This window comes from Mesoplodon mirus, assembly GCF_964341445.2.
Source record: "Mesoplodon mirus genome assembly, chromosome: 1".
In the NCBI taxonomy this organism is placed as follows: Eukaryota; Metazoa; Chordata; class Mammalia; order Artiodactyla; family Ziphiidae; genus Mesoplodon; species Mesoplodon mirus.
Window position 1 is genome coordinate 35,424,120 of NC_138976.1, and position 24,101 is coordinate 35,448,220.

Below are 24,101 nucleotides of genomic sequence, written 5' to 3' on the forward strand. Positions count from 1 at the left end.
AAAAAGCAAGTAAGATGGCTAAACCTCAACCTAGTATTTTAATAACCTGTGGACAGGGCAAACTAGAAAGGCAGTCATTTTACATGCTTTTAAGAACTTTATATTTCCAAAATAAAGTTCCTAGGAAGCTGCAACATACTAGATCTTAAAGGAATTTGCTGGTCACAGAGCATCCTTTCTTCTGAGGAGTAAACTGCCCAGTGCTGACATCCTGGAAGTGCCTTGCCTTTATTCAGCTGGAGCCACCAACTGCACCTGTTTGGATCTGCATTGTTTTCTTGAATTGTGTTTATTTAATGACTGTACAGAACTACATCAATCCGTGTTAAAAGTACAAAGATACATGTTAAAAGAAATATCTCGGGCTTCTCTGGTGGCGCAGTGGTTGGGAGTCCGCCTGCCGATGTGGGGGATACGGGTTCGTGTCCCAGTCCGGGAGGATCCCACATGCCGCGGAGCGGCTGGTCCCGTGAGCCATGGCCGCTGAGCCTGCGCGTCCGGAGCCTGTGCTCCGTGGCGGGAGAGGTCACAACAGTAAGAGGCCCGCGTACCGCAAAAAAAAAAAAAAAAAGAAATATCTCTTGGGCTGAAATAATGTGATTTGGCTGCCATCTTAATCAAATATACCAACTAAGTCCCAAAATGCTGTCTTTACCTTACCCTCTTGTTTTATATACAGAGACTAAAAACTATTTGCAAAAAGGAGCACAGAACATTCTAGTACACACCTTGGATTTTTTCTCAGAAAGAAGTCTTGTACTTATTTACATTGTTAAAAGATAAACTGAGCCATAGTAAGAATTTTAAGAGTGTATTTGAACAAAAACTCATTCAAATCAGGCAGCACCAAACCGGAAGTGGTTAGCAGCACTCTGCCCACAGGAGCTGGGGAGAGACTTTTATAGAGAAAAGGTGGAAGCAAGGAAAGGAAAGTAAGCAATTGGCTGTAACGTAAAGCCTCACTGGCCGTTTGTATTGTTTCTCCTTAGTGTTTTGATTTTGTAACCTTGAGGCAATAACAGCTTAAATTTTGGTTTGCTGTTGGGGGTCTCCATGGCAGTAGAGCCACCTCTGTCTAATGACCTCCTTGTTTAATTAATTTAACCACATATACAATCTTTTTCACTCGTGCTTAGGCAAGAAGCAGGATGGGTACCAGTTAGGCAAGTTGGGGGTTCTGGCTGTAAAACCGTTTGAAAGGGGCACATTTCCTAACCAAGGACATGAGAGAGCCACATAAAAAGAGGATGTTGCCTCTGTACGTAAAACTTACTGCTGGGAGGAGGATTGTTCTCCTGGAATGGCAGATGTTCTCTGTTACAAAAGGGGAAAAGCATTTAGACTCTTCCGGTTGTGAATAGAGGCCACAGGTTACAGCTTTCTTTGCGAGCTGCCTTTAAAAAGCTGTTCTGCTGAGGACCTCCTGTTGCCAGCAGCGCTGACCAGTTGTCCTTTGTATTTGCCGATGACGACATAGAGGATTGTTTGTGCAGGGGCTCTGGACAAAAAGACACATTTGGGACCAGAAGTCCTTTCTACGTTGGGTACATACATAAAGATTGTTCTAAATTTGCTTCCTTGCCAAAGGAACTCTTTTATGGCAGACTTTTTTAGTCCTTGAAACTATTTAGAGTGGTGGATCTCAAAGGGGGATGACAGTGGGGGTTAGGAGGCACTCCAGGACTAGCTATTGGCTAAATGTTCACCATACCCTCTCTTGGAGAATCACTGTCTTGATTTTTTTTTTTTTTTTTTTTTGCGGTACGCGGGCCTCTCACTGTCGCGGCCTCTCCTGTTGCGGAGCACAGGCTCCGGACGCGCAGGCTCAGCGGCCATGGCTCACGGGCCCAGCCACTCCGCGGCACGTGGGATCTTCCCCGACCGGGGCACAAACCCATGTCCCCTGCATCGGCAGGCGGACTCTCAACCACTGCGCCACCAGGGAATCCCTTGATTTTTTTTTTAATATGCATTTTGTATTATTACAAGGAATCAGATGTGAAAGGCCCTGGTGTACACTATAATATGGTGCATCACTATTGGTAATCGTTAGTCCTATGTGTTGCTCCCTATGTGTCAAATAAAGTGAAGGTCAAATAAATGAAGTCACAATTGATAACTCTCCTTATATATGTATAGATAAGGAATATTCTGGCAAATGAAAGATCTCAGGTAACTTCTTCCCTGCTGTTTTATTTATTCATCATGTCCTCCTGCTGACAATAATAGCTAATTTTTTTTTTTTTTTTTATGCGGTACGCGCGCCTCTCACTGTTGCGGCCTCTCCCGTTGCAGAGCACAGGCTCCGGACGCGCAGGCTCAGCGACCATGGCTCACGGGCCCAGCCGCTCCGCATGTGGGATCTTCCTGGACCGGGGCACGAACCCACGTCCCCTGCATCGGCAGGCAGACTCTCAAACACTGCACCACAAGGGAAGCCCAATAATAGCTAATATTGATTGAGCATTTGCTATGAGCTGGGTACTGTGCTCGGCCCTTATGTGAACCATTTCATATAGTCCTCGAAATGGCCCTGCAAAGGAGGAACTCTTATTCACCCCATTTTACAGATGTGGTGACTGGGGCTCAGCAAAGTGAAATGAATTATCCAAGATCTCAGAGTGAGTGTTGGAACTCAGGTGAAAAGACACTTTATAACCTCTCTACCTAGGGGTTGATGAATGCAAATTAACTTTACTATCAGCTAAAGAAGAGTAGCTCCTAGGATGGGGCAAAAGTAGTTTTGCCAGATAAAACACTGGACACCCAGTTAGATTTGAATTTTAGGTAAGCAACAAGTAATTTTATAGTATCAGTATGTGCCAAATATTGCATGGGACATACTAAGAAATTGTTTATTTGTTACCAAAATTTATATTTAACTGGCCATCCTATATTTTAATTTGCTAAGTCTGGCAGTCCTAGGCAGGGAGGGGTATTGCAAAGGAGGTAAAGGAAACAGCTTAATGAATTTTATTGCTGTGGTCTGAGATTATTTGTGGTTTTGTATTTCTTTCATTACTATGACTTTATTCATTTCAGGATGACCATATATTATATTAAGTTCATTATATTAAGCTTTAAATCAGACAGATATACAGGTTCAATTTATACAGTAAACTAATAACCTATCAGTGGATCTCTCCTGATCCACTTTTTTTTTCCCCCTAGAAATAAAGCCTTCCAAACCTGACCCATGCCAAGATATGTACCTCACTGGTTTCTCTATGACATGAAACCATGGGAAATTCTGGCCCCAGTTTGTTTCTCTTGACTTAAAACAAAACGAAACAAAACAAAAAACACGACTTTTCCTCAATCTGGGCATGTTATAATTTTTCTGAAGTCTATTCTAGGGTTTTCATTTTTAGCTAGGCTATCAATCAGTGATTTCATTTCCTGCAGAGAGCTTCATCATCCCAAGTTTTAAAATGTTGATGAAATATTCTTGTGCTTTTACCTAGTCTATGGCTTAGTAAAATTTCCCTCTCTTTGGGTGGTCACCTCCTGAAATAGATGACACTGGCCTACATATTCCCAGCAAAAGTTCTGACACATTCACAAATATTTCCTGAGTACATCAGTGCCTTTCCTCCAATGCATGTTTCTAGCATTCCATGGGTGGGAGCGACTAATGATGACAAAGCTCTAGAATAGTCTCTGTCCTGCATGTCAGAGCCCTTTTGCAGATAAGCCTGTCTTCTTATGAATGATCTGCCCAATCTAATTAGCTTTGAAGCAGGGCGTATTTGCAGTTACCAAAGTCTGACTTCTCATAAAACTAAGGCAAGCAATCCAAACGCAGAACCCACCGGCGGGAACCATTGGTCTTTGGTGCTCTTGAAAGGTTGCCAACTGGTTCCCATTAGGCTAGAGTTTGCCTATCTCGTTTATTTATGAATAAATTATCCTTAATGTCTGGGAGGGTTTGGAATGGTCACGTGGCTGTTTCCAAAAGGCTCTGTCCTGAAATAAGTCCGGTATCACAGAGGTCTCATAAATCTTTAGCATAATCCTCCGGAAGTATCTGTTGGATTCATCGGCAGAAAGATCTTGCTTCATTATACAAGCCCTTAAGATAGTTTACGTGAGCATCTAGCACTCCTCTTCATAAATTATCACTGCCTTCCTTTTCTGTGTCTTTCTTCTACCCATCCTCAGTGACCTTCCTCCTTGCTTTTTTCTGTAGCAGGGAAAACTAGTAGTTAACAGAGAAAATCTGGCACACATGTAAGTTGTATATAAAAGGAGAATACGTGCTCAGGCAAGGTGATGGCTCCACTGGCTAGGAGAACAAGCTTCAAAGTGCTGAGAGATTTACACACCAAGAGTTGGGCTGTTTTGATGCCACTTGAGCTTATTACTGTTGCAACAATTGCTTCTTCCTCAGAAATGAGACAGTGGGGACTTCCCTGGTGGCGCAGTGATTAAGACTCTGTGCTCCCAATGCAGGGGGCCTGGGTTCGATCCTTGGTCAGGGAACTAGATCCCACATGAATGCTGCAACTAAGAGTTTGCATGCCGCAACTAAGGAGCCCACCTGCCGCAACTAAGACCCAGGGCAACCAAATAAATAAATATTTTTAAAAAAAAAAGAAAAAGAAAAAAAGAAATGAGACAGTGGAAATGTGACATTTATTTTAGCCCAACATTATCATTTATATTCCTAAAAAGAAAAAGGTACCGGTAGCCACAATGCCCACTCCCTCTCCAAAGGGATCTTGGCTAGAAGATAAGGTAATGGATCAGTCATCATATTCTCCATATGCTCAGAGACTGTGAGTTTTGATCCCTAATATGATGAATTTTCTAGTGAATTTCAGTTTAGAAAAATGAATGAGAATAATAGCTAACATTTATTGAGAACTTCCCATGTGTCAGGCATTGCCCACTTGCTTAGGGTATTATTTAATTCTTACACAACGGTATGAGATGGGTACCATGAGTATCTCCAACTTACAGAGGAAGAAAAGGTACGGAGGAGACACAAAGTAACTTGTCCAAGAACACACAGCAGAGTCTCAGAGCCCAGATCTAACCAGGCAGCCCTTGATCTTTTTTCTTTTTTTTTCAGCCCTTGTTCTTAACTATGTCGTACTGCTTCCCCTGGTAGAACAAAATGGTGATGCTCTTATGCAAACAGATAAAGTAGGTCTCACAGCCCCTGATCAATAAGAGAGCTTTTATGTAGTTCTGTTTGCATTTGTTCTTCAAATGCAAAACTGGAGTTTAACTGGTGGGATAAGATTAGATTTTCATCCCAGAGATTTGGTTGTTTTTCAGGCTTGCCCTTGGATTTACATCCTATCAACATTCTGATTACATTTCATTATCATTTGACTGCAGGGATTCATGAATATGATAAAAACAGACTGGCTCTTCAATAAATAAGGGAAGCTGGGCCGACAGTGAATAAATAGACCTTTCTTTGAATCTGGAGAAATTCAGCCTATGGATGTCCTGTAATATTTATTAGGAGACCACTATACCCACCATGCCTGAGCTTGGGGCAGTTTCTTCTTTTAGTTTTTCCTAAGATATGTGTATTTCTGTTATACAGCATTTCTTAACTTTTAGGTTAAAAAAAAAAACGTATTGAGTGTTATGTTGCATGTTCTTACATGTGGTGTACTATATTTAAACACATTCAAATTCTGAGGGTGATTTTTCAAATTTATGGCAATAAATCCTTTGGAAATTTTGAAAATGAAAAGCTTAAGTTGAGAAATAGACAAACATTCATCCAGTAAGAATTATTATTTTTATTATTCTTAATGTGTTTTATATATATTGGTTCCTACAAAGAAAATATGAAGAAAACCCAAATATGAAAAAAATTTCCAAGTTTATCCCATGAGTGACATAGGAAAATCCCTCTTAAGAGAAAAGGCATTGCAAAAGAGGCAAAGAATCTTTTTCTTTATCAAATAAAAATATGCATCCTGTTTCTAAGCATTTTTCCTAGTATTTGACAGTTTATTAAAGTAAACCTTTTTCCTCCATACAGATTTTATCAAACTATCTTATCCTATAATAGTCTTTGACCCACCCTTCCTATTTTCTTCTTTCTCACCCTTGTTTCTTCTCTTCTTCCCTCTCTTCTTCTCTTTTTCCTTCCTCCTTCCCTTCCTTCCTTACTTCCTTTCTCATTCCTTCCCTCCCCATTCGCTCCCTTTCTTTATCCCAGCATTCACTAAGGGTCAGACACTATGTTATTTCACTTAACACTCACAACTGCACCATGAAAGAGGGACCTTTGTTTTGTTTATTTGAAGAGCTCCATGCTCTGAAAAGGTGATTTTCCCAAGGTCACAAAATCTGTAAGAGTGGAGACAGGAATCAGTCCTAGGCCTGTAATATTCCACAGCCCCCAGTTTATTGCTTTCCATACAATGAGTATTTCTTTAATAAATGGGAAGTTATTTTAATTAAAATTTAATGACAGGACTGACAAAGACATATGATATTGCTTATATGTGAAACCTAAAAACATAATACAAATGAACTTATTTACAAAACAAATAAATTCACAGACACAGAAAACAAACTTATGGTTACCAAAATGGAAAGGGGGGAGGGATAAATTAGAAATCTGAGATTAACAGATACACATTACTGTATATAAAATAGATAAACAACAAGGACCTACTGTATAGCACAGGGAACTATATTCAATACCTTTTTAAATTTTTTATTTATTTTATTTTTGGCTGCGTTGGGTCTTTGTTGCTGCATTCGGGCTTTTCTCTAGTTGCGGCGAGCAGGGGCTACTCTTCATTGCAGCGTGTGGGCTTCTCATTGCGGTGTCTTCTCGTTGCAGAGCACGGGTTCTAGGCGTGTGGGCTTCAGTAATTGTGGCTCACGGGCTCTAGAGCGCAGGCTCAGTAGTTGTGATGCACGGGCTTAGTTGCTCTGCGGCATGTGGGATCTTCCCGGACCAGGGCTTGAACCCATGTCCCTTGCATTGGCAGGTGGATTCTTAACCACTGAGCCATGAGGGAAGCCCTCAATATCTCATAATAGCCTATAATGGAACAGACTCTTAAAAAAATTATATATATATATAACTGAATCACTTTGTTATATACCTGAATCATTGTAAATCAACTTTACTTCAATAAAAAAAAATTAATGATAGGAAAATAGCTAAATAGCTATAATCCCTCAGGAGAAGGCATTAGTCAAGAACCCTTCTGAGCTAAGACTGATCTGGCTCTTTGGACTGGCCCCAGGGCAGTTACAGAGCAGCAGACCAGCATAGATGAATAATAACAAATAGCTACCATCTACTGAGAATCTAAATGGTGGATTCTTTGGTCTCTGTAAGCATTAACTCAACCAGTGCTCACCACAAACCCATGATATAGATACTATGTAATTGTCTCCATTTTAAAGGCTAGGAAACTGAAACTGAGACACAGGGAGGTAAAGTCACCTGTGAAAGGTCCCACCCAGAATCAGTGGAGGAATGAGGGTTTGGACCCAAGAGCACATCCTCCTACCCATGACACCAGACCACCTCTTGCCTGTCATCCACACATGCTTGTCCTTTTCTCAGGTGATGCTGAGCCAGTTAACTTCACAACCAGCCGTTTCCTTGGAGTTCAGATCCATAGCAAAGAAAAGGAGTAAGAGTCTGCTTTCCCAATCAATAACTTTCAAGCCACACATTCTTTGTGCAAGTGACATATCTGAAAAGAGCTATTTTTGTAATGAAGGAGTTAAAGGGAGAAGAATGCCACAGATAATAGCAGAAAAAAAAGAAAGGCCAGTTGAACTCACCCATGATAAATGTTAGAAATTTAAGGGTCAATGTGGTCCTTGCATATGAAACACTAAATTCTTTTTGGAAATCGTCTTATGGGACAATCAGTTTGTTTAGTGTTTCAAAAGTGCAATTTTTTAACCTAAAGTTCAGGAACTACTTTACCCAATGTATTTCAAAAGTCTGTTTCGGTGAGTTGGTATTTTGTTGAAAAGAAATTTCTTAGAAAAATAATCAAATGGGGATTTTTTGAATTTCAAAAGAACATTTTATTGTAATGAGAATAAGAAGTTTATGCGCATGCATCTGATAAATAGGTATTGAATGTCTTCTAAGTGTGATGATTCCTGCCATGTGCCTGGTGCATCTTCTTCTTCCAATTATGTCTAGAATCTGATTCCACCATTACTATCACCACTGTACCATGACCATCCTAGTTTAAGCTATTGTCACCTCTTGCCAAGATTACTACAATAGCTTCTAAGTGGTCTCCTGGCTACTCCTTTTCCCGCCTGTAGTACAGACCTTATATAGTAGCAGTCACAGTGATCTTTAAAACAACTTAAGTCATTTATCTGCTTAAAATAAATGAGTGGCTTCACATCTTATTCAAGAAAAAAATAATCCAAAATACTTTTTTTTTGGGGGGGGGGGAAATTGGATCCTTTTGCTTTTTTATTTATTTATTTATTTATTTTATTATTTTATTATTATTTTTTTTTTTAATTTTTTAAATTTAGTTATTTTATTTATGGCTGTGTTGGGTCTTCGTTTCTGTGCGAGGGCTTTCTCTAGTTGCGGCAAGCGGGGGTCACTCTTCATCGCCATGTGCGGGCCTCTCACTATCGCGGCCTCTCCTGTTGCGGAGCACAGGCTCCAGACGCGCAGGCTCAGCAATTGTGGCTCACGGGCCCAGCTGCTCCGCAGCACGTGGGATCCTCCCAGACCAGGGCCCGAACCCGTGTCCCCCGCACCGGCAGGCGGACTCCCAACCACTGCGCCACCATGGAAGCCCCAATCCAAAATACTTATCAAGGCTTGTGGGGTCCTCATGATCTGGCCTGACCTGTTTCCTTTCTGAGCTCACTCACCGCCACCCTCCCCTCATCTACCCCTCCTCAGCTGTGAAGGCCTCCTGGCTGCTCCACACGTGGTTGGTCAGTGTTGCCACAGCTGCTGTTTCCTGTGCTGAAATGCTTTTCCCTTCAATATCTCATGGCTCACTCCTTTTTCCAGTTCTCTGCTCAAATGTCACCTCATTAAGGAGTCTCTTCTTGACTGTACTGTATAAAATAGTACCCACTCCCCAGTGCCATCAATGTCATCCCTTTCCCCTGCCTTATTTTTCTTTATAACAATTACTACCTCCTGACAATAATATATTTCTAATAGCTACATGGGTTAATTCAACTGACCTTTGATTTTCTATCCTGTTATCTTATTTCATATTATCTGGCATTCTTCTCCCTTGTTGTTTTTTTTTTTTTTATCTTTCCCCATTATTCACACTGTATTAGGATGTAAGTTCCATGAACACATTTTTTTTCATTTATTCAACAAATTTTAATTAGCACCTACTCTGTGCCAAGCTGTGGGCATCTAGAAATTAACTAAAGAGACTATAATCCTGTATGCATGTAGGTTCGTTTTTAGTAAGGGGAGATAGACAAGAAACAAAGAAACAAGCAGGTATATTATATGAAAGACAATGATAAGTGCTTTGGAGAAAAATAAATCAGAATATTGTCAGATGGGAGTGACACGGTTGTGGCTGGAAGAATGGAGTCTGTCTTTAATCAGGTGGGCAAGACTATGGGAGGAGCAGATTTGGGGAGGAAATTAAGAATTTTCTGGGCACTTGTTAAGTTTAAGATGCCTTCTAGTCATCCAAGTGGAGAGGTCAGGTGTGAGTCTGGAGTTCCAGGCAGAGGGCAGGCTGAGATAGAAATCTGGGACTCATCAGTACATAGCCACAGGACAGGATGAGATCACAGAGGGATAGAAGGAAAGAAGGAGCTGAGGCCCTAGTCCTGGATCAGCCTATATTAAAGATTTGGAAGATGAGGAAAAAAAGGAGACCAAGAAAGAATGGCTAGTGAGGTCTGTGAGGAACCAGGAGAGAGGAGTATTTGGGAAGCCAAATGAAGGAAGTAGTTCAAAAAGGAGTGACCGAACATCATGTCAAATCCTGCTGAAAGGTCGAGTAAGATGAGTTCTGAGAAATGATCATTGGGTTTGGCAGCCTGGAGAGGTCATGTTGCCTGTGACCCATGCTCTGTCGGTGGGGCAACGAGGACAAAAGAAAGAATGGGGGTGATGGGGGCGGGAAATGGAGACAATAAGTAGAACTCTCTCTTTTAAATATGTTTGATCTAAGGGGGAATAGAAAACTGAGGTGGTAGCTGCAGAAGGCTGTAGGGTTAAGAGAAGTGTTTTTTTGGTTTTCTTGTTTGTTTGTTTGTTTGTTTTTAAAGTGGGAGAGATCACAGTAGACCTTATGAGGTGAGAGAAAATTTATGTTGCAGGAGAGGATACAGTTGGGGGAGTAACGTCCTGGAAGGGGTGAGAAGGGACGGGATCCTGTGCAAATGGAGGAGATGGCCTTAGCTAGGGTCAGGGGCATGTGCTCATAGTCACAAGAGGGAAGGCCATCTTCTCATTGCCTCTTCTCACTCAGTGAGATGGGAAGCCAGGACATCAGATGAGAGTGACATGGAGCAAGAAGTGTGTAAGGGAAAAGGAGAAGGTGTACCTAGTCATTGCAAGAGTAGGGGAATGAATGGACTGGGGAAATGTAAATAGCATCTCCAGGCACCACTTAAAGGAAGCAGCCATCAATTTAAAGTGAGACTGGCCAGGTGGTTGTATGTATTCCTCTAGTCATGTCAGTGTGTGAATGCAGATGTGGAACGGACAAAGAGTTGGATTGATCTGGGGTTACTGATTACAGGGTGAATATGGCAAAGGGAGAGACAGACAAAGGAGTTGAGAGTGTACACAAGGGATGGACCATGGAATCTAAGCTACAGAAAGAATGAGACCAGGAGGGATGAGGAACAATGATGCATAATGGAATCATTGGGTTAGCCTTGGTCATGGGGTTGGAGAATTATTGGAGTTGGCATAGTAGTAGAAAGACTATGGGACTTCCCTGGTGGCACAGTGGTTAAGAATCTGCCTGCCAGTGCAAGGGACATGGTTTTGAGCCCTGGCCTGGGAAGGTGTCACATGCCTCAGAGCAACGAAGCCCGTACACCACAACTACTGAGCCTGTGAGCCACAACTACTGAAGCCCACACACCTAGATCCAGTGCTCCGCAATAAGAGAAGCCACCACAATGAAAAGCCCACACACTGCAAGGGAGAGTAGCCCTGGCTTGCCACAACTACAGAAAGCCCCCGCGCAGCAACAAAGACCCAGTGCAGCCAAAAATAAATAAATAAATTAATTAATTTAAAAAAAAAAGAAAGAGTGGTGGTTAGAGAATAGGATGTTTGAAACTGAGATTATGAAGGGTGCACGGTTATTGGTAATTACAAGGTCTAGGATGGGACCATGGAACTGGATGGCTGAAGTAGGAAGACAATAACAGTTATTTTTTAAATTTTATTATTTATTTATTTATGGGTTTTTTTGGCTGCACCTCGCGGCATGCAGGATCTTAGTTCCCCCACCAGGGATCAAACCCGTGCCCCGGCAGTGGAAGCTTGGAGTCTTAACCACTGGACCACCAGGGAAGTCCCAATAATAGTTATTTTTAAAAAATTAAAAAACTAAGAGGCCAGGATATTCAAAGACTTATCCACATGGGTGTTATAATCATTAAGACTTATAATCAGAATGTTGGAGAGAGTGACAGATGCTAAAATCTTCAGGTAATGAGGGAGGGGGATTTTATTGAGAAACGAGGACAGTAGTCTGGAAGAAGCAGTAAAGAGCAAGAACACCCATCCCACCTCCAGGCCCAGTGGCTTGAGGATGAGAGAAAGCACTTGACTGTTCACTGCCACATCCCTGGAACCTACAGTGGGGCCTCACACATGGGAGAATCTTAATAAATATCTGTTGAGCGGATGAGTGATTGAGTGATAGGGAATCTCCATTTTGGGAAGAGGAGTCATTGGAGACCCATTTGGGAAGCTAACTCAGGTGTACTGTGAAATGTGGTCAGGATGGGGGAGAGGCCAAGGGCAGGGAGATCTGCTAAGAGGCCACTGAACAGTCCAGGTGGGAAAGGAGGAGTGACCTGTGAAGGGGCAGTGGGGACAGTAACAGGGGCCAGAGTAGCTTGACCACATTGAGGAAGAGGGCAAGTGACCACGGGGATTGTGGGACCCTTGAGTCAGGAAATACAGGGCAGATGAGTGAGGGGAGGTTAGTAAGCAGTTGGGTTGGAGCATGTGTGTTTGATGGGTGTTCAAGGGAAGATGCTGAACCCAAGGTAAGACTCTAGGCTGCCCTGGATAGAGTGCCTCTGTCAAGGGGAGGGTCAGGATAATGGCAGTGGGGGAAGAAGATTGTGGATGGAGCCCCTGGAAACAGCAACCTTGGGGGCAGGCTTGAAGCTGGGGAGTCAAATAGGTCTTGACTGGTAAGAAGGGCTTTCTAGGTAAAGAGCAGAATGTGACTAGAATGGGTGAAATAACTGGTGGATCCAGGGCCGACTGAGTGATACCGACCCAGAGAAAATGAAAGCAGAAGGTAGAGCTAAGGCTGGAAGGGGAGGGGAGCAGTGAGGTCTCATTTCTCCCTGGCAGGGCCCTGCCCTGGGGTAAGATGGTCCCCCCATCTTGTAGGAACCGCTCTGGATACAGTGCCTGGCAGGGACCCCCTCCAGAGAGTGGCTGCAAACCACAGCACACACGCATGTCAGCATGAAGGCTTCACTTCCACTCTCTGATATTCAGGTCTGTGGCAGCATCCTCTGTCTGCAGAATATTCCAGAATATCGAGAACGGGCTGGAGACTTTAACAGAACTCAAAGCAAAACTCCAAGGCAAAAGGCTGAGAGGGAATTATTTCTAGGATATTGTGATAGAGATGGTGGGCACGTAACCATGCTGACAGCACAACCATCCTGCCTATACAGATGGTAACCACTGCTTCTGCACTTGTCTGGCCAGAGGTGGGTCATAGACATGACTCTGGCCTTAAAACCAAATTAACCAGAGCTTTCACTCATCATGCCATGTAATTGTTGTTTATTGTTTTCTTTAGAAATGACAAAAATACCAAAGAAGGCAAGCTTATAGCAAAGAAATTAGCCCTGACCTAAGAGTGAGCAGGCCTGAGTCTGAGTCCTGACCTTGACCCAATTTTGCCTGGTGGTTCTGTGTAAGTCCCATCCCCCTTCTAGGGTTCAGTTGCTTTCACTGATAACAACTAACATTGTAGCTGGCCTTGGGCTTACAGCTTTACATGGATGGTCTCATTTTACGCTCACAACAGTCATATCGTAGGTGTGACACTGCAGGTAGATGTTCTCATGATCTGCCTTTTCTAGGTGAGGATTCAGAGAGATGGGGACGCTGAGCAACCTTCCCAAGGTCACACAGCTAATAAATGACAGACCAGGATTCGAACCCTGTTCTTTAGCTCCAGAGACCCTGGATTTCACTGACACTTCGCTATACCATAACGTGGCTGGGGTGACGTAATGTGCCTCCTAGCTCTAATTCTCATTTGTCTGACATTTGGATATGCCCTCACTCATCCCAAGCAAGTTAAGAAAACGCCTGATATAAAACAGAAGCAGTGGCAGCCATCTGTCTAAACGCACAGTTCTCTGTTTGTGCTGGCCTATCTTATCTCGGTCAGTCTATAAATTAATTAGCAGTCCTTCACAGGAGTCACAAACTATTTCTGATAGTCTGGCTTTGGAAGGTATTTGAGTTTGCAGTGCCTGCTCCTAAAATTTACTAGGCTGTGGTCTAAAAAGAAAAGGAACTAGGAAGAAAGGGAGGAAGGAAAGCAGGGAGGGAGGGAAGGGAGGAAGGAAGGAAGGGGAAAAGAAGATAAAGGAGGGAGATTGGGATTGACATATACACATTACAATATATAAAAGATTAATAAGAACCTACTGTATACAGGGAACTCTATTCGGTGCTCTGTAATGACCTATATTGGAATGGAGTCTAGAAGAGAGTGGATGTATGTTTACGTATGGCTGACTCACTTTGTTGTACAGCAGAAACTAACACAACATTGTAAATCAACTATACGCCAATAAAACAATTTTAAAAAAAAGAAGAGAGAAAGGAGGAGAGGGAGAAGGAAAAGAAACAGGAGAGAAGGCAAAGGCCTTTACTTGAGTTGGAGGCTCTTCACAGATTATGTGGGTTTTTATGCTTTAGTTGACTTTATCATAAGCTGTTATGGTTTCTAAAGTGATTTTACATAGGTCATGGTCCCCTCCCTACAGAAGCTTTTAATATGCTGTAGAAGAAGCCATTAGTATTCTCCATATCTAAATGGTCTAACATTTTATAATCTTCATTGTTACTTAGGTAAGTAATTAACTTACTCTGTGTAGATAAACTCAGACTGCCTTCAGAGTATTCCCCCATCATATTCAGTGAACTTACCTTCACGCCTGGATAAGTAATTTAATATATTCAATATGGTAGAAGGAAAAAGCCTATTGATTTGTTGGGTTGTTCTCAATATTAAAACAGTTGACCAGTAAGTCAGAGACTACTTACTGCAAAGGCCACCCCTCTCCGATGATCAGGATTATTAAAGTTTAAAGTGTCAAGTTTCCCCTAATAGTACTGAAAATCCTTGTTTCTTTCCATAAATTAACAGCCTGTAATTAAGAGTTCTGAGGAAAACACTTGAGCATGACTGGGAAAATGTTACGGTCCCATTTTTTAAAAACTAAAAAATCATTCTCATGTTACCTAAACTGAAAAGGAATTAAGTACCACCAGAAAGAAAGGTAGTTTTGTATTTAAAACACAGATCGCTGGGAATTCCCTGGCCATCCAGTGGTTAGGACTCGGCGCTTTCACTGCTGAGGCCCCGGGTTCCATCCCTGGTCAGGGGAACTAAGATCCCGCAAGCCTGGTGGTGCAGCCAAAAATAAAAAAATAAATAAAATAAAACACGGATCGCTAATGAGAAGCAAATTCACTGGATTTACTCAACAGAAATTGCCTTCCGCACTGGGGGCACTGCTCCCATGTCGTGTCTGTGAACACGCTGTGTCCCTTCCCGTTCATTCCAAGTATATTTAGCAGACTTTGTGTTTGTGATGCAGTGCCTTAAAAGCACCTTGTTCCACGCTGTGTCTCCATTAGGGCATAAACTCGAGTGTTTACTAGATTTTTTAAATGCTTCAGTTGTTAAATGAGATAAAATTCCCAGCCAGGAAACAAAGAACTTGAGCCTCCGGGCTTTGTTGTTAATTACCAAAGTATTACATGAGTACATTCTTGTCATTAACACTTAAGCGTCCCACGTGGCCTTCTGTGCCTTCTTGCTTCCCTCACAAGGGAGCTCTGTGGTCTGTGCTCTCTCTCCCTTCCCCACCCTGCCTTTCCCCTGCACATGTAGCTTTTTTTCTGCATCCTTTCCAACAAGCAGCTTCCATGTTGCTGCATTTCATTGATGATTTTAGTCTGGAACACTGTACGACTTGCACTTTATAATGGTACCCTTTAAATGTATATTACAAGGGGCAATCTGGATGCACAATGTCCCTTTGTCAACGTAGAGAAGGCACAGTCCAGCTACAATGTGGGACAAAATGAAAGCAGTTAGACGGGCAAAAGTTGCTTGGGTTTTGGAATGTTTCTTTGGAGTGTTTTTAAGCGTCTTTTGAAAAAAGAGTCTCAAGCATTGGGGTGAATGTCATCAGGTCACCATTTCCTTGTGTTAGAGGATTTGGCAAAGGAGAGGCCAAGTATGAGGATGCAGGGAAAGGAAATATATGTGGAACAGGCTGGAAAGGAACTTACTCGGGCACAGGAAGCTGGAGATCCTGGAGAGGAAATGAAGGAAAGGCAGGCAACCACAAACTAGGCCAAGAACGGGAGTAAACATGGTCCAAGAGCCAAGTGTTCTCATGTGACAGCCATCCCTGTCTCTGTGTTCGCTTGTTCTCTCCTTCCCCTGCCTAAAGATAATTGTGTCCACCCCAAGTGGGTCCCAGACCAGGCTGTGTCATAGAATCATGTGAGAAGCTTAAACAAATATAGATTCCTGAGCCCCAGATCTTCTAGGGAAATTAACCCAGGCTTTTTGTTTTTTGATGTTTTTGTGTTTTTTTTTTTTTTTTTTTTTTTTCCAGTTTTCCAGCTACTCTCAATGTGGGCTAGCTTGGGAAACACTGATATTCAAAGTTTTAAGAGCTGACCATCACTCAGAAACCAGACTTGATACTAAAGAAGAGATGGTTTTGAGAAGAGTGTTTTTAATTTGATGAAACAACTATAAGTCAGAACAAACAATCCATATCCTGTCTTATATGTTGTGCATTCATTCAGAAAGTTGATGGTTAAAACAGTCTGGATGAAATATCTCTTCTGTGGAAAAGCCAAGGATGTAAGCATCATTCCTTACAATTATCTAGAGATGACATTTTTGCCCTTTTATAAAAATCAGAGATCAGTGGAGAAATGTCTTAAGTGGGAAATCCATAAACAAACAAAACATCCAGATGAATAGGGTAAAACCACTATCAGAATTAGAAAATAAGCCAAAGGTCTGTGTGCATCCTAGGAGTTTGTTGGCTGGCTATCCCAAGTCCCACAGCCTTCAGGGTAAAATTATTCCTTTTATATTTAAATTAAAATTACTTGGACCCTTACCCACAAAGTGTTAGAGGTGGTCCAGTGCCCACCCCACTATTTTTATGGATTTTTAACTCAAGTGGTTAACTCCAGTGGGATGGAATTAGTTCTCCTGGTCGCTTCTTGTTCTGATTTCCCATCTTGCGTGAATTCTTAATCTCACATCAGTCTGCACCAAGCCATATATTAGCCCCTTGCCTTTGGTTCTCCGAACAAATACTGTTATTAGAGGTCTAGGGGTTACCAGAAGTACTTACATCACAACATTACACAGCAAGCAATTTTAAAAGTTTATATTAAATAGTCTCTTTATTTTGGCCATTTCTGTGATCAGGAATTTCTTATTCACTGGCTCCTCCCTACCACTTCAGTCTTCTTCTGACTCACAGATCTTATAAGCTTCTGAATTCCAAAAGTGAATTGCAAATTCAAGTGTATAAGCATTGTTTTTAATTTTAAAAGATATCACCAAATTGTATAACGAATTTACCAATTTATTAACATCAGTTTATATTCCCTTCAACAGTGTACAATACTTAATTTTCATCATTCTCTCACCAATGATAGATAATATTTGTATTTTATGTATTTACTGATATCATGCAAAATATACTATTCCAGTATTTTCACTTGCATTTTTTTTTAATGGAAAGAGTTTCGGCATCTTTTCCTAAGTTCAATGGCCAGTTATACTTACTTATCTATAAATGACTGGTTTGTTTTTTTCAATCAGATAGTTGGTAATTTTCTTCAATTTTCATACTGATTTGTAAGAACTCTTTGCATATTAGAGATAGTAACCTGTTGTTATATATGTTGCAAATATTTCCCCCTGTTTGTTTCTTCTCTTAGATTTGCAGTGGTGCATCTGGTCCTATGGGGATGCTCTTGGGATTGGGATTGTTCCTAACTTTCCAATGACTTTACCTGGTACTTGCTGGGAAAGCCCAACAGATCTAAGGCTATTAGTTTGATGGGGGCCAGCCTTTTCAGTGCTGGTTTTCTTTGCTTTTCCATCTTATTCTTACTCTTTTTTTCTAGCAAGCCTTTATTTTCTGTAAGACACATTTAGTACTTGAGGAGTATACCCAGCTGATGCTTTTTGGTCTTTCTCCTTGCCAGAAGGAAGAAATGGCAAATTCTTTATGATTGACCAGTCTTGGCCCCTTCTTTGGGTTTTCAGATCAGCTCTCTGAGCAACTCATGGGTCTTTCTTTCAGCTTCTATTCTTCTCTAAGCTTGGGGAGAAAGAAGAGGCTCTGTCAATCTGTGTCTAGGCTGACTTCTTTCCCAGAAACCCAACCTTTACTTTTGGTATTTCTCTAGTAAGTACATTCTATTTCTTGTGTCCCCTGGAGGCCACTCTTGCTCAGGGGCACCATTTAAAATGGGCAGGCAGCATGGCACAGACAACATAAGCAAAAATGTACACTTAGGCCATAGGGGGAAAAAAAAATCATGACCTCCCCTCTTGCCAAGCAACATTTCCATAGAAGGTGTTGTGTCCTAAATGGTGTAGGGAGTGTTTAACATTTTCATATCCCAGCTATGTTTGTTTGTCTTCACAGAATCAGTAGCCCTTTATTTGCTTCATAAGTGCTTCTTACATGGATCAAGGAGCCTATATATTTCATAAAATATTCTCAGCTCTAATAACCATTATCATGTTAAGACACATACAGTGTGATGAGCCCATAAGCATGCACTGGGTAAGAAGCCAGCCTTTCCCAACTCCTGTGTTTCTTTTTTTTTTTTAATTTATTTTATTATTTATAGGGTCTTTGTTGATGTGCGCGGGCTTTCTCTAGTTGCGGTGAGCCGGGGGCTACTTTTTGTTGTGGTTCGCGGGCTTCTCACTGCGGTGGCTTCTCTTGTTGCAGAGCACGGGCTCTAGAAGCCCGGACTTCAGGAGTTGTGGCTCACAGGCTCTGGAGTGCAGGCTCAGTAGTTGCGGCGCACGGGCTTAGTTGCTCTGCGGTATGTGGGATCTGCCTGGTCCAGGGCTCGAACCCGTGTCCCCTGCATTGGCAGGCGGATTCTTAACCACTGCGCCACCAGGGAAGCCCTCCAGTGTTTCTTATACTTTCATGTTATTAAGAATCACCTAGGAGCTGTTAAAACAGTTTCTTTCCCTGGTCCTGCCCCCAGAGATTCTGACTTAGTAGGTAAAGGTGGAGCCCAGGAATTTGCTTTTTTTTTTTTTTTTTTTTTGTGGTACGCGGGCCTCTCACTGTTTGTGGCCTCTCCCGTTGCGGAGCACAGGCTCAGCGGCCATGGCTCACGGGCCCAGCTGCTCCGCGGCATGTGGGATCTTCCCGGACCGGGGCATGAACCCGTGTCCCCTGCATCGGCAGGCGGACTCTCAACCACTGCGCCACCAGGGAAGCCCTGCATTTTTAATAAATGCAGACATGGTCCTGATATCTGTGGTCCTTAGTCCTGGCTTTGGGTCCAGGGCAAGATATCTCAACATCGGCATTCAACATTTGGGATACAACAATCCTTTGTTGTTGTGGGACTGTACCATACCCTTCAGTATATTTAGCAACATCCCTGGCCTCTAACCGTTAGATGTCAGTAGCACCCCACAATATCAAAAATGTCTTCAGACACTGCCAAAATGTCTGGGTGGGTGGGGGTGGGGGGGGAAGCATCAAGTCACCCTTGGTTGAGAACCGCTGACCTAGGGGAAAATAAATGTTAATTTAAAACAGTTTTTACTTTCACATGCAGATGTTCATACCCTTGCACTGATTTCATTGAACAAATTAAACAAATATTTCTGATCCTTGGTATGTACCAAGCCTTTCATTTTAAAAAAGTGTAGCTTAATCATGGCTTCCTCTTTAATATCTTATAAGATGAAAGAAAAGGAAATGCTCTTGTAAATTAATATCTATTGAACACGTACTTTTCCTAAATTAATATTCCGAATAGTTTTCTGTAGAATATGCCAGGACTTTAAAATTAACAGAAAATTAGCATTAATTAATTCATATTTAAAAATAATATTACAGTAATATTAACACTGACATTGCTTTCGGAAAGAATTCAGAATTGCTGTACTATTTCTAATAAGGAAACAAATTTGACTGGTAAATGGTACATTCTAATTTAGGAATATAGAAGAAAGAGTGATGATGCACTTGCCCTAATACTGTTATAAAAATCTCACCTCTGCTGTAAGTTTAGAATTTTTCCTTCAAGAGTCTATGGTCCATATAAATAGATAAGTGTCCCCAAACATGCTCATTTCAATGTGAGTTTTCACATGCTATTAAAATGTTAAAAATAGATCACAATGTAGGGCACCCACATATTTAACTCAGGTTAGTGCCATGAAGAGCTGAAAGAAAGAGAGAAAGGAAGGAAGGAAGGAGGAAAGGCAGAAAGAAAAGAAAAGGAAAGAAATGGATTGACTGAGGCTAAAACTCTATAATCTCCAACCACTGGTCAGTAAATTCTGTTGAAATTCAATAGTGTAAGAGACAAACATGCAAAAAGGCTGGTGAAACAATTCCTAAATGCCAAGAAAAAGAAGCCTATAGATTTTCAGGAACCCTGAGGAGAACCGCTGAGGTCTCCATTGTAGCCTTCACTGCATCCCCACCTCCCCTTCCGTGAAGGTGTGAATAAGCCTTCAGACAGTAAAGAAGCCTTTTCCGGGCTTGATGCTATTTTTAATGTCTTTAAGCTGGACAGGCTTTCTGGACAGGTCCCCATGTTATCGTTTCTTGTATGGGAAAGCAAGGTCCCTGGCAGTTGTCTTTCCCTGTGTGTGGCAGGCAGAATTGATTCTCAGAAGAGGACCCCGGGATTTTGGCCAACGGCTCAGAAAAAAAGCAGGCCAACAGAGGATGGAAACTAGGGGAATAAGGGGCTCTGACTTGCAGAGGTGGAGAGGGAGAATCACTGGGAAATGAAAACCTTGATCATGCCTAGTGGAAGGTTGAATTCAAGAAATCTGACTACATATCATCGTTATATTTCCTCTGCATAGAACACCTTGGTTTTAAAAATACTGTTTTCTGTGTGAGGTGTTTCTGTGTGTGTCCTCCCAGGATTTCTAGAAGGTCCATCTTCAGAGGGTCATTAACATTATTTAAATATTCATGGTGGGGGAGGGGATTACAAGCTGAAATTTCAGACAGCTTGGGAGTGGGGGATGGCTGGCCACCCGCCGGATCCAGCCCCACGCGGTGTATCAGCTGCCTCCTTCCCCACCGCTGGCTTTGTTAACACACGCGCTCTGACACCAAGCCACCAGCTGCCACAACAGGGAGGGCAGCGTGAAGGCTTTGGCGAGCCAGTGAACCAGAAGCATCCCTGTCCGCACCTCAGCCTCTGGACCACATCAGGGAGAGGCCCAAAACACACAAAGACGCGTCTCCCACCGGCTCCCAGCGGTCCTGCTTACCCGGACACAGTCTTGGTGCTGGTAAGGGATGGGGAACTCGACCCCTCGGATAGGAACTCAGCGGTGCCGGCCTTGTGAGGGCGCACACGCAGCCACACACTTCCATGTACACTCATATGCACGTATGTATACACCAACGCACACGTCCAGATGCATGCACGCACGCCGACACGGCCACACGTGCGCTAACACAGGTCCACGTACCCAGACACAGAGCCCTCTCCCCAGTTAGGAAATACTCGGCTTCACTTGCCCCATCCCTCCATCCCTCCAATCTATCCATTCACTCATTTCTTGGTTTCTCGGTGTGTGCCAAGATTTCGCCAAAGCCACAGACAGAAGGTGCGAGTGGTTGGGGAGGGGTTGTGGAAGCGGAGGGGCAGACCTCTGCCCCAGGCGCTGCGAAGGGGGCGGGGAAGGGGCGGGCTCGGGGAGCAGGCGGGCGGCGCTCCCGGCCCTCCAGAACCAGAGCTGCCCTCCAGCGCGCAGAGCGGCAGCGGCTCTCGGCAGATGCGCTCGCCCCAGCCAGGGCCTGCCGAACGCCTTTCCGCGGAGTCTCCCCGACGCCCCGAGGAGGAGGTAGTGGCCGCGCCACGCTAGATAGGAGGCCGAGGACAGCGCCCCCGTCCGGCGCCCAGAGGTGGGTGTCTAAGCTTAGGCGCGGTGACCCAGGACACCAAGTCCCTGGGGCCCCCTCCTGGTGTTGGGGCCTCGGGCGCGGGGAGAGGGTGGCTCGGGAGGGATTGGTCCCTTGGGAGGCCCTCTGATGTACCGCGGACTTTAAAGGGCTTTTATGGTCCTTGCCTAGTGGAGCGTGTGCGGGGCGGGGGCCTGGCTGGAAAGGGCTGTGACCCTGTGGCTTTGAATTCCTATGTTTGGGGGAGGGCCAGCTTTTGGCTGCTTTATTCAATACTTACTCACTTATATATGCTTTAAAAACTAAACTTAGGAATACCACCTCCCTCCCACCCCCTCCGCCAGACACACACAGAGTCAGGCTGTACAGGAAAAGCAAAGAAAAATCAAAGGTCGGTAGCCGCCTCTTCAGACCTGGGAGCCGCGGTGGATGGAGCCAGCGGTTCCAGCTGGAGAGGAAGGCGCGCGTCCTGACTCCTTTGATGATAGCGCTGGGGGCCTTTTCAGAAATCAGGAGCTTTGCAGGGAGACTGAGGCCGAGGAGGGCCGGGTTCTCAGCCAGCTGGAAACTTTTGGAATGGGTTCCGGGGAGCTGCTGCAGGAGGAGGGAGCAGCCCTTCTGCGCGCGGAGGGAGAGGGACCCGGGTCCGAGCTGAGCCTGGAAGTTCGACCTGAGGCTGGGACCCCAGCTATTAGGATCTGGTGTTCTATCTTGGATAAAGCCGGAGGGTAGGTCTCTTTGGCCCCCTTTGTGCGGACACTGTGGGGAGTCGAGGGCGCGGATCGTGGTGGTGAGCGCTGGGGCAAGTGTTCTGGAATCGCGGTGGAGGCGACGCGCCTCCCGGGATAGGAGCTAGGAGATACTGGCGGCCCTGAGAAATTCTAGAGAATTGTAGCGGAGAACAGGGGACTGAATGGAGGTCCGGGAGAGCGGGCTGTCCGGGAGCCCGCGGAGGGAGGCGAGGCGGGCCGGGGAGTGGTGGGGTTAGTGGCCGGTGAGGGCGGAAGGCGAAGCGGCGGCTGCAGGCGGTGGGGAGCGAGGCGGAGGGTGGGCCCGCGGGAGCGGGACCCGCAAGCTGGTTTCTGAGCTTCCCTGGACGGATGCAAGACGGCCAGCATTGGGGATCTCTCCCTGATCCGCAGAAGGGGGCGTCTGGGAGGGAAGTGACTCGTGTAGAGTTATTTCTCCAGACCCGGTTTCCCGCGTGGGGCAGTAGTGGTTTGGCAGATGTCTGCCCTTCCCTGTAGCAGTTTTAGGCGCAGCACCTAACCACCCCCCCACGTATTTACCCTTGAAAAGAACACACACGCGCGCGCGCACACACACACACACACACACACACACACGTCTCTGTATATAGTATATCCCTCAGTCTGCAAACAACTTCTCAGAGGAAGCGGTCTTCCGTCTTATCACCCGTCACAGGCACCTGGAGGCTGAATTAAGACAAACCCACCACTCCCCAGTGTAATCCCAGGGGATTTGTTTCCTTGGCTTTGTTCTAATTGAAGAGAGTTAATTTAAGCATCACACTTTTCTTCCTGGAAATGTTCGCAATTTAATTAAACACTCTGTTCCTGCTGGCAGCCTCCTCAACTTTGATCAATAAAATTTCAGAGTTAACAGGTCTAGAAATGAGGCATATTTAGTAAGGAGTTCACTGCTTCTTTAAACATAAAGCCTTTTAAGAATTGAAACTTGCCCTAAAGCACCTCTAAACGGCTGTCCGATGCCTGCTCTCTTCTCTCCAGTTTTGATATAGGCTCTTTGCTTAAAGGGCATCTTCTCCTTTGAGTGGGCACACCATGGGTCTTGTAGGCCCTGCAGTTATTTTGAGCTCCACCAATAAAATTAGTCATGAGCCAGAAGAAATGAAAGTAATACACCTTGGGTCTCCAGATCCCTTACCTAACAGACTGGGCAATTAAGTGTTGAGATGCTTCTCTGGCAGTGGAGTTCATTTTCAGCTTCTTTCTGGAATGCCAAGATGATAGTGTGAGACTGGGCTTTGAGATGGGACAAACATTTTGAAATACCCATTATCTCATAGCTCTGGCATGACAGTTGAAACAGTTTCCTGCCTGCAGAGTTCAGGGCAGTGTTGTCAGAATTTATTTCACTTTCATAAGTGGCTCCTTCTGCCTCACTAGCCTCAGGATCTCTGGCTGATAAAGTGGAAGAGGTTGTCTTAATTTAGTTATCAAGTGAGGGGAAAATGATCCACTGGTTGTTTTATTTCTAAACCTTTCAGTATTTTAATATAGAAATTACATATTAATTGTTGCTTCTAAAATGTTAACACCCTGGACTTTCTAATTAATTATTATAATTATTGGCTAGATTCTGCTGTCTTTATAGATTTGGTGGACTCTTAAAACACCCATGTCCTAGATTTCTATCAAGGTTGTCATCACACGTTTCTGCATATTAGGAAAAATGAGAAATGTTTCAAATAAAAATGCAATTGAATTTGGACGGGGGTTGTGTTG

General features: G+C 43.7%; 1 protein-coding gene across 11 annotated transcripts in view; it reads left to right on the forward strand.

Annotated features, from left to right (window-relative positions):
- The window catches only part of PALM2AKAP2 (PALM2 and AKAP2 fusion), a 628,408-nt gene that overhangs the window by 493,552 nt on the left and 110,755 nt on the right, over positions 1–24,101 (forward strand). Inside the window, exon 1 of one of the 11 annotated variants that reach the window (XM_082627554.1) lies at positions 21,451–21,615. The exons of the other annotated variants lie outside the window; for them this stretch is intronic. The gene's annotated coding sequence lies outside the window, so the exon portion shown is untranslated. Of the gene's footprint in view, positions 1–21,450; positions 21,616–24,101 lie in introns of those variants that run through there. 11 annotated transcript variants of the gene reach the window in all.